Source organism: Mauremys reevesii, linkage group 12 (assembly GCF_016161935.1).
Source record: "Mauremys reevesii isolate NIE-2019 linkage group 12, ASM1616193v1, whole genome shotgun sequence".
Taxonomy (NCBI): Eukaryota; Metazoa; Chordata; order Testudines; family Geoemydidae; genus Mauremys; species Mauremys reevesii.
The window spans coordinates 49253448-49263888 of NC_052634.1; positions in this window are offsets into that span (position 1 = coordinate 49253448).

Below are 10441 nucleotides of genomic sequence, written 5' to 3' on the forward strand. Positions count from 1 at the left end.
TGGGAGTCCCTGTTCCTCCTGCCCTTAAGAATCTCTGGTGGTAAGTGGGTCCCCCCAGTTCCCCAGGTAAGAATCCTCCATGTGGTTTCCCTGGCTTCACCTCCAGATAAGAACATTGTGTGGAGGGGGTGGGAGGAAGGTTGTCTGGCAGATATGTAAAGGGGGACTGTGTCTCCCTGTCTGGCCCAGGCTCCTTGGAGGAGGTGATCTCAGTGTGTCTGGCTGTCTCCATTCCTCCCACCCATAAGAATCCCTGGTGTGTGGGTGCACCCTAGACCATTAAGGATCTCGGGTTGGTGGTGTCTCTCTCCCCCTAGTCAGGCGCTCTGGGGTGTGCCTGTATAAAAAGAGACTTTGACTCACCCAGGCTGGGCTGCCATCATGGAACAGACCAGGTCCTTCTGTGGAGGGTTTGCGTTCCTCCAATGATGTGATCTCAGTGTGTGTGGGTGTCCCTGTTCCTTCAACGCTTAACAATCCCTGGTGTGTGGGTGCGCTGGGCCCCATTACAATCCTCTGTCTTACCCCCATGAGGGATCCGGTGGATGTGGGTGTTCTCCACGCTACTGGGGGTGTCTGGTGCCCCTGTCCCTCCTGGTTAATAGTGGAGTGTGTGGGTGTCCCCCCGCCCATTAAGGATCCGTGTTGTGCGGATGCCCCCGTTCTTCTCATTAAGAATGGTGCAACGGAGCATATGGGTGTGTCCCCCACCCCATGAACTAGCTCCCATGTATGGTTCCCCTGCTCCCATCCAGGCTCTCTGGGTGTCACTGTTCCGCTTTTCAAGACCCGTGTTGCAGGGGGTGTTCCTCCCCCCAAGTCAGAATCCCCAGCGTGTGGGTGCTCCCATCCCCCCTGCAGTCTCTGTGGTGTGTGGGTGTCGCTGTTCCTCTTTTCAAGATCCGTGTGCAGGGGGGCGTCCCTCCCCCCAAGTCAGAATCCCCAGCATGTGGGTGCTCCCATCCCCCCTCCAGGCTCTGCGGCGGGGGGGGGTCTTAAAAGAGACCATGTCTCACTGTCTTGCCCAGGCTACGCTGCAGGGGCTACTCACAGGCACAACCCCACTACTGATCAGCACAGGAGTTTTGACCTGCTCTGTTTCCAACCTGGGCCGGTTCACCCCTCCTTAGGCAACCTGGAGACCCTGAGTTTCCCAGGGATCACCATATTGATGCTGAACCTAATGCAGACACCCGATCGGCACAGCCCCCTGCAGCCCAGAACTCCTGAGCTCAAGCGATCCGCCAGCCTCAGCCTCCCCAGGCGCTGGGATCAAAGGCACCAGCCAGGGAGCCCGGCTTATTTTGCTGCCTGGCAGCTGGAGCTTTAAACTCTGCTTGTGAGCTCTGTGCCTTGGTCAGATGGGGACAGCCTGGAACTGGGAAATGCTCCTGGTTCCCCCGCCCCCATCTCATGTCGAGCTGCAGGCGCCGCTGTCCTCCCAGGTAAGATCCCGGATGTTTTGGTGCCCCCCATCCCCCATCCAGGAGCCCAGGTGTCCGGGTACCTCTGCCCCCCATACAGAATCCTGGCTGTGTGGGTGTCCGTCCCTCTGCAGAGGATCCCGGAGTGTGGATGCCCTTGTCCCTCTCTAGAAGATCCTGGGTGTGTGGGTGCCACTCTCCCCCCCCCAGAAGATCTCTGGTGGGTGGGTCCCCAGGGTGTGAGCGCTCCCATTCCCCGATACAGGCTGGGGGAGTGGGGGGTATAACTGGCTCTCCCTGTCCTGCCCAGGCGGTGCTACAGCAGCTGTTCACAGGGGCAGCAACCCCACTGTCACCCTGCAGGTTTAACCTGCTCCAGGGGTGACCTGCTTCACCCTCCTGTGGGAGCCTGGGGACCCCGAACTTCCCAGAGTCACCTGATTGATGCCGAGCTTAGCACAGACACCGGCTCAGCATGGCAGGGTGCAGCCCTGACCATAGGCGGTAGGTTTGTATAATTTTTGTTGGGGCCCAAAATGGTGGTGCCCCCCCCCCCACTCCCACCCTGTAAGCCGATATAAAATGAAGCTACAACACGTCAGTACCACAAGATTACAAGGTTGGAGAAGGGGTAGGGGATTCCAGGGGCCAGTCAAGGGACAAGGAGCAGGGGGGGTTGGATGGGGCAGAGGTTTGAAGGGGCAGTCAGGGGACAGGCAGCAATTGGATAGGCATGGGAGTCCAGGGGGTTTATCAGGGGACAGGTAGGGGTGGGGTCCTGGGGAAAGTTGGGTGGGGTCTCCGGTGGGGGCAGTTGGGGACAAGGAGAAGGGAGGCTTAGATAGGGGCTGGGGTCCCAAGGGCAGTTAGGGGCAGTTGTCTCAGGAGTGGGTAACGGGGACAAGGACCAGTGGTGCTTAGATAGGGGTGGGGATCCTGGGGGCAGTTGGGGCAGGGGTCTGGGGAGGGGCAATCAGCGGCCAGGGGCTGGGATTCAAAGGGCTCTGAGCTGCTGGCAGCCGCGGGGAGCCCTGAGCCCTTTAAATCCCAGCCGCGGTGGGTGGGAATCAAAGGGCGCTAGGCTCTCTGCCCCTGCGGGCAGCCCAGAGCCCTCCGATTCCCAGCCCCGGCTGAGATTTAAAGGGCTCTGGGCTCCCCGCGTTTGCAGGCAGCCCAGAGCCCTCTGATTCCCGGCCGCGGCTGGGATTTAAAAGGCTCTGGACTCCCCGCCGCAGCGGGCAGCCCAGAGCCCTCTGATTCCCAGCCGCGGCTGGGATTTAAAAGGCTCTGGGCTCCCCGCAGCAGCGGGCAGCCCAGAGCCCTCTGATTCCCAGCTACGGCTGGGATTTAAAGGGCTCTGGGCTCACCGCCGTTGCTGGCAGCCCAGAGCCCTCCGAGTCCCAGCCGCGGCTGTGATTTAAAGGGCTCTGGGCTCCCAGCTGCAGCCGGCAGCCCAGAGCCTCTGATTCCCAGCCACGGCTGGGATTTAAAGGCTCTGGGCTCCCCGCGGTTGCAGGCAGCCCAGAGCCCTCTGACTCCCTGCCGCGGCTGGGATTTAAAGGGGCAAAACCTAGCTCCAAATATTGGTGGAGCAGAGCCCCTGATTTTGAATATTCCTGGGGCTTTAGCTCCACGAGCCCATATAAGTTGGCGCCCATGGCCCTGACCCCTGACAACCAGCTTCCCTCCGCCTCCTGCTGCACAGCGAGGATCCCACGTGAGAGCCTTTGTGCCCCACGTGTCCAGCCAGGTCCCTCCCAGCTCCAGCTTTCAACTCTGCTTGTGAGCTCCCATCTCCGGCCACACGGGGCAGCACTAACGGCCTCATCTAAATTTGACCCTTCAGACCACAGATTATAACCCAGCGGGCAGATTATAACCCAGGAAGCCAAATCCGTCCCCACACTGACAGCTGAAGCAGAAGATCCCCTTGGAAAGATCAGGAATTTTGCCTTTAAAAACAAGGAAAATGTGCATTGGTCTCTTCTGTCTACAGCGAGAGATTGAAGAAACTCAATTGATTTCATTGACTGGAGGTTAAGAGGGGATTTAGTCACTGATTTTAAATATACAGTTTTAAAATTCCCAGAGGGTGGAATATCTGATTTGAAAGGGTTCTTTAATTAACCATACAAAGGTTGAACACGAACACCTTGGTTTGCAGTCAATGTCACAAAACGCCAACTGGAAATTACCATTTTTTAACCGTGAGGCTAATTATCTAGTGGAACAAGTTCTGCGCAGGAATTGGTTAAATCCCCATCACTGCCCTGTGTAAATGAAGACCGCAGCTCTTGCTGCAAGACACCTGGTGTGTGAGTGTCCCTCTTCCCCCTTCAGAATCTCTGGTACATGGTGCTTCCCTCCTCCCAGTTCAAGATCCCCATCATGTGGGTGCTCCCATCCAGGATCTCCGGTGGGTGTCTCTGTCCCCCACCCCATGAACTAGCTCCCGTGTGTGGTTTCCCCTGCCTGCCCCCATCTGGGATCTGTGGGTGTCTCTGTTCCCCTTTTCAAGATCCATGTTGCTTGGGTGCGTCCCTCACCCCAAGTCAGAATCCCCAGCGTGTGGGTGCTCCCATCCCCCCCTCCAGGCTCTGCGGGGGTGTCTGTATAAAAAGAGACCCTGTCTCACTGTCTTGCCCAGGCTACGCTGCAGGGACTATTCACAGGTGTGATCCCACTACTGATCAGCAGGGGACTTTTGACCTGCTCCATTTCCGACCTGGGCCGGTTCACCCCTCCTTAGGCAACCTGGAGACCCCAAGCTTCCCTGGGATCACTGTATTGATGCTGAACTTAGTGCGGACACCTGATTGGCACAGCCTCCTGCAGCCCAGAACTCCTGAGCTCAAGCGATCCGCCGGCTTCAGCCTCCCCAGGCGCTGGGATCACAGGCACCAGCCACAGGGCCCGGCTTGTTTTGCTGTCTGGCAGCTGGAGCTTTAAACTCTGCTTGTGAGCTCTGTGCCTTGGCCAGATGGGGACAGCCTGGAACTGGGAAATGCTCCTGCTTCCCCCGCCCCCATCTCATGTCGAGCTGCAGGCGCCGCTGTCCTCCCAGGTAAGATCCCGGATGTTTCGGTGCCCCCATCCCCCGCCCAGGTGTCCGGGTACCTCTGCCCCCCATACAGAATCCTGGATGTGTGGGTGTCCGTCCCTCTGCAGAGGATCCCAGAGTGCGGATGCCCTTGTCCCCCCCTACAAGATCCTGAGTGTGTGGGTGCTACTCTCCCCCCCTAGAAGATCTCGGGTGCGTGGGTGGGTGCCCCTGTTCGCCCTTACAGCATCCCTGGTGCACGGGGGCCTCCCTCCGTCCCAACTCAGGGGTCCCAGGGTGTGAGCGCTCCCATCCCCCGATACAGGCTGGGGCGGGGGAGGGGTATAACTGGGTCTCCCTGTCCTGCCCAGGCGGTGCTACAGCAGCTGTTCACAGGGGCAGCAACCCCACTGTCACCCTGCAGCTTTAACCTGCTCCAGGGGTGACCCATGCGGGTCGGGAGTGAGGGGCACCAGCAGAGCTGAGAGTCTGGAGGTCAGGACTGGGATAGCAGGGGCTGCGCGTCGGGAGTGAGGGGCACCGTCAGAGCTGGTTGACGCCTAAGGGGCTGCGGGTCGGGAGTGAGGGGCACTGGCAGCGCAGTAACTGGGTAGCTCAGCGGGGAATCCAGGGGGATGCGGGTCGGGAGTGAGGGGCACCAGCAGAGCTGTGGGTGTGGAGATCAGGACTGGGATAGCAGGGGCTGCGGGTCAGGAGTGAGGGGTACCACTAGAGCTCGGGGGAACCCAGGGGACTGCGGGATGGGAGTGAGGGGCACCGGTAGAGCTGAAGGGAACCCAGGGGTCTGTGGGTCAGGAGTGAGGGGCACCAGCAGAGCTGTGAGTCTGGAGGTCAGGACTGGGAAAGCAGAGGCTGCGGGTCGGGAGTGAGGGGCACCGTCAGAGCTGGTGTACGCCTAAGGGGCTGCGGGTCGGGAGTGAGGGGCACCAGCAGAGCTGTGAGTCTGGAGGTCAGGACTGGGATAGCAGGGGCTGCGAGTCAGGAGTGAGGGGCACCGGCAGCACAGTAACTGGGGAGCTCAGCGAGGAATCTAGGGGGCTGCGGGTCGGGAGTGAGGGGCATCAGCAGAGCTGTGGGTCTGGAGATCAGGATTGGGATAGGAGGGGCTGCGGGTCGGGAGTGAGGGGCAGCAGCAGAACTGTGAGTCTGGAGGTCAGGACTGGGATAGCAGGTGCTGCGGGTCAGGAGTGAGGGGCACCACTAGAGCTGGGGGGAATCCAGGGAGCTGCGGGTCAGGAGTGAGAGGCACCGGTAGAGCTGAAGGAAGCCCAGGGGTCTGTGGGTCAGGAGTGAGGGGCACCGGCAGAGCTGTGGATCTGGAGATCAGGATTGGGATAGGAGGGGCTGCGGGTCGGGAGTGAGGGGCAGCAGCAGAGCAGGAGGGAGACCAGGGGGCTGCGGGTCAGGAGTGAGGGGCACCGTCAGAGCTGGTGGACGCCTAAGGGGCTCCGGGTCGGGAGTAGGGGGCAGCAGCAGAACTGTGAGTCTGGAGTCAGGACTGGGATAGCAGGGGCTGCAGGTCGGGAATGAGGGGCACCGGCAGAGCTGGAGGGAGACTAGGGGGCTGCGGGTCGGGAGTGAGGGGCACCAGCAGATCTGTGGGTGTAGAGATCAGGATTGGGATAGGAGGGGCTGCGGGTCGGGAGTGAGGGGCACCAGCAGAGCTGTGAGTCTGGAGGTCAGGTCTGGGATAGTAGGGGCTGCGGGTCGGGAGTGAGGGGAACCAGCAGAGCTGTGAGTCTGGAGGTCAGGACTGGGATAGCAGGGGCTGCGGGTCGGGAGTGAGGGGAACCAGCAGAGCTGTGAGTCTGGAGGTCAGGACTGGGATAGCAGGGGCTGCGGGTCGGGAGTGAGGGGCACCAGCAGAGCTGTGAATCTGGAGGTCAGGACTGGGATAGCAGGGGCTGCGGGTCGGGAGTGAGGGGCAGCAGCAGAGCTGTGAGTCTGGAGGTCAGGACTGGGAAAGCAGAGGCTGCGGGTCGGGAGTGAGGGGCACCAGCAGAGCTGTGGGTCTGGAGGTCAGGACTGGGATAGCAGGGGCTGCGGGTCGGGAGTGAGGGTCACCAGCAGAGCTGTGGGTCTGGAGGTCAGGACTGGGAAAGCAGAGGCTGCGGGTCGGGAGTGAGGGGCACTGTCAGAGCTGGTGTACGCCTAAGGGGCTGCCGGTCAGGAGTGAGGGGCACCGGCAGCGCAGTAACTGGGGAGCTCAGCGAGGAATCTAGGGGTCTGCGGGTCGGGAGTGAGGGGCACCGTCAGAGCTGGTGTACGCCTAAGGGGCTGCAGGTCGGGAGTGAGGGGCACCGGCAGCGCAGTAACTGGGGAGCTCAGTGAGGAATCTAGGGGGCTGCGGGTCGGGTGTGAGGTTCACCAGCAGAGCTGTGGCTGTGGAGATCAGGATTGGGATAGGAGGGGCTGCGGGTCGGGAGTGAGGGTCACCAGCAGAGCTGTGAGGCTGGAGGTCAGGACTGGGATAGTAGGGGCTGCGGGTCGGGAGTGAGGGGCACAGGCAGAGCAGTAACTGGGGAGCTCAGCGGGAAATCCAGGGAGCTGCGGGTTGGGAGTGAGGGGCACCAGCAGAGCTCTTGGTGTGGAGATCAGGACTGGGATAGGAGGGGCTGCGGGTCAGGAGTGAGGGGCACCACTAGAGCTGGGGGGAACCCAGGGGGCTGCGGGTCGGGAGTGAGGGGCACCGGTAGAGCTGAAGGAAGCCCAGGGGTCTGTGGGTCAGGAGTGAGGGGCACCGGCAGCACAGTGACTGGGGAGCTCTGTGGGAAGCCCAGTCGCTGCAATCGGGAGTGAGGGGCACCAGCAGAGCTGTGGATCTGGAGATCAGGATTGGGATAGCAGGGGCTGCGGGTCGGGAATGAGGGGCACCGGCAGAGCTGGAGGGAGACTAGGGGGCTGCGGGTCGGGAGTGAGGGGCACCAGCAGAGCTGTGGGTGTGGAGATCAGGACTGGGATAGGAGGGCTGCGGGTCGGGAGTGAGGGGCACCAGCAGAGCTGTGAGTCTGGAGGTCAGGTCTGGGATAGTAGGGGCTGCGGGTTGGGAGTGAGGGGCACCAGCAGAGATGTGAGTCTGGAGGTCAGGTCTGGGATAGTAGGGGCTGCGGGTCGGGAGTGAGGGGCACCGGCAGCGCAGTAACTGGGTAGCTCAGCGGGGAATCCAGGGGGATGTGGGTCGGGAGTGAGGGGCACCAGCAGAGCTGTGGGTGTGGAGATCAGGACTGGGATAGCAGGCGCTGCGGGTCAGGAGTGAGGGGCACCACTAGAGCTGGGGGGAACCCAGGGGGCTGCGGGACGGGAGTGAGGGGCACCGGTAGAGCTGAAGGGAACCCAGGGGTCTGTGGGTCAGGAGTGAGGGGCACCAGCAGAGCTGTGAGTCTGGAGGTCAGGACTGGGATAGCAGGGGCTGCGGGTCGGGAGTGAGGGTCACCAGCAGAGCTGTGAGTCTGGAGGTCAGGACTGGGATAGCAGGGGCTGCGTGTCGGGAGTGAGGGGCACCAGCAGAGCTGTGAGTCTGGAGGTCAGGACTGGGATAGCAGGGGCTGCGGGTCGGGAGTGAGGGGCACCAGCAGAGCTGTGAGTCTGGAGGTCAGGACTGGGAAAGCAGAGGCTGCGGGTCGGGAGTGAGGGGCACCAGCAGAGCTGTGGGTTTGGAGGTCAGGACTGGGATAGCAGGGGCTGCGGGTCGGGAGTGAGGGGCACCGGCAGAGCTGTGAGTCTGGAGGTCAGGACTGGGAAAGCAGAGGCTGCGGGTCGGGAGTGAGGGGCACTGTCAGAGCTGGTGTACGCCTAAGGGGCTGCGGGTCAGAAGTGAGGGGCACCGGCAGCGCAGTAACTGGGGAGCTCAGCGAGGACACTAGGGGGCTGCGGGTCGGGTGTGAGGGGCACCAGCAGCACAGTGACTGGGGAGCTACGCGGGAAGCCCAGTCGCTGCAGGTCGGGAGTGAGGGGCACCAGCAGAGCTGTGGGTCTGGAGATCAGGATTGGGATAGGAGGGGCTGCGGGTCGGGAGTGAGGGGCAGCAGCAGAACTGTGAGTCTGGAGGTCAAGACTGGGAAAGCAGGGGCTGCATGTCGGGAGTGAGGGGTACCGTCAGAACTGGTGGACGCCTAAGGGCCTGCGGGTCGGGAGTGAGGGGCACCAGCAGAGCTGTGGGTGTGGAGATCAGGATTGGGATAGTAGGAGCTGCGGGTCGGGAGTGAGGGTCACCAGCAGAGCTGTGAGGCTGGAGGTCAGGACTGGGATAGTAGGGGCTGCGGGTCGGGAGTGAGGGGCACTGGCAGCGCAGTAACTGGGGAGCTCAGCGGGAAATCCAGGGAGCTGCGGGTCGGGAGTGAGGGGCACCAGCAGAGCTCTTGGTGTGGAGATCAGGATTGGGATACGAGGGGCTGCGGGTCGGGAGTGAGGGGCAGCAGCAGAACTGTGAGTCTGGAGGTCAGGACTGGGATAGCAGGGGCTGCGGGTCAGGAGTGAGGGGCACCACTAGAGCTGGGGGGAACCCAGGGGGCTGCGGGTCGGGAGTGAGGGGCACCGGTAGAGCTGAAGGAAGCCCAGGGGTCTGTGGGTCAGGAGTGAGGGGCACCGGCAGCACAGTGACTGGGGAGCTCTGTGGGAAGCCCAGTCGCTGCAAGTCGGGAGTGAGGGGCACCAGCAGAGCTGTGGATCTGGAGATCAGGATTGGGATAGGAGGGGCTGCTGGTCGGGAGTGAGGGGCAGCAGCAGAGCAGGAGGGAGACCAGGGGGCTGCAGGTCGGGAGTGAGGGGCACCGTCAGAGCTGGTGGACGCCTAAGGGGGTCCGGGTCGGGAGTAGGGGGCAGCAGCAGAACTGTGAGTCTGGAGTCAGGACTGGGATATCAGGGGCTGCGGGTCGGGAATGAGGGGCACCGGCAGAGCTGGAGGGAGACTAGGGGGCTGCGGGTCGGGAGTGAGGGGCACCAGCAGCGCAGTAACTGGGGAGCTCAGCGAGGAATCTAGGGGGCTGCGGGTCGGGTGTGAGGGGCACCAGCAGAGCTGTGGGTGTGGAGATCAGGATTGGGATAGGAGGGGCTGCGGGTCGGGAGTGAGGGGCACTGGCAGCGCAGTAACTGGGTAGCTCAGCGGGGAATCCAGGGGGATGTGGGTCGGGAGGGAGGGGCACCAGCAGAGCTGTGGGTGTAGAGATCAGGATTGGGATAGGCGGGGCTGCGCGTCGGGAGTGAGGGGCACCAGCAGAGCTGTGAGTCTGGAGGTCAGGTCTGGGATAGTAGGGGCTGCGGGTCGGGAATGAGGGGCACCGGCAGCGCAGTAACTGGGTAGCTCAGCGGGGAATCCAGGGGGATGTGGGTCGGGAGTGAGGGGCACCAGCAGAGCTGTGGATCTGGAGATCAGGATTGGGATAGGAGGGGCTGCTGGTCGGGAGTGAGGGGCAGCAGCAGAGCAGGAGGGAGACCAGGGGGCTGCAGGTCGGGAGTGAGGGGCACCGTCAGAGCTGGTGGACGCCTAAGGGGGTCCGGGTCGGGAGTAGGGGGCAGCAGCAGAACTGTGAGTCTGGAGTCAGGACTGGGATATCAGGGGCTGCGGGTCGGGAATGAGGGGCACCGGCAGAGCTGGAGGGAGACTAGGGGGCTGCGGGTCGGGAGTGAGGGGCACCAGCAGCGCAGTAACTGGGGAGCTCAGCGAGGAATCTAGGGGGCTGCGGGTCGGGTGTGAGGGGCACCAGCAGAGCTGTGGGTGTGGAGATCAGGATTGGGATAGGAGGGGCTGCGGGTCGGGAGTGAGGGGCACAGGCAGCGCAGTAACTGGGTAGCTCAGCGGGGAATCCAGGGGGATGTGGGTCGGGAGGGAGGGGCACCAGCAGAGCTGTGGGTGTAGAGATCAGGAGTGGGATAGGCGGGGCTGCGCGTCGGGAGTGAGGGGCACCAGCAGAGCTGTGAGTCTGGAGGTCAGGTCTGGGATAGTAGGGGCTGCGGGTCG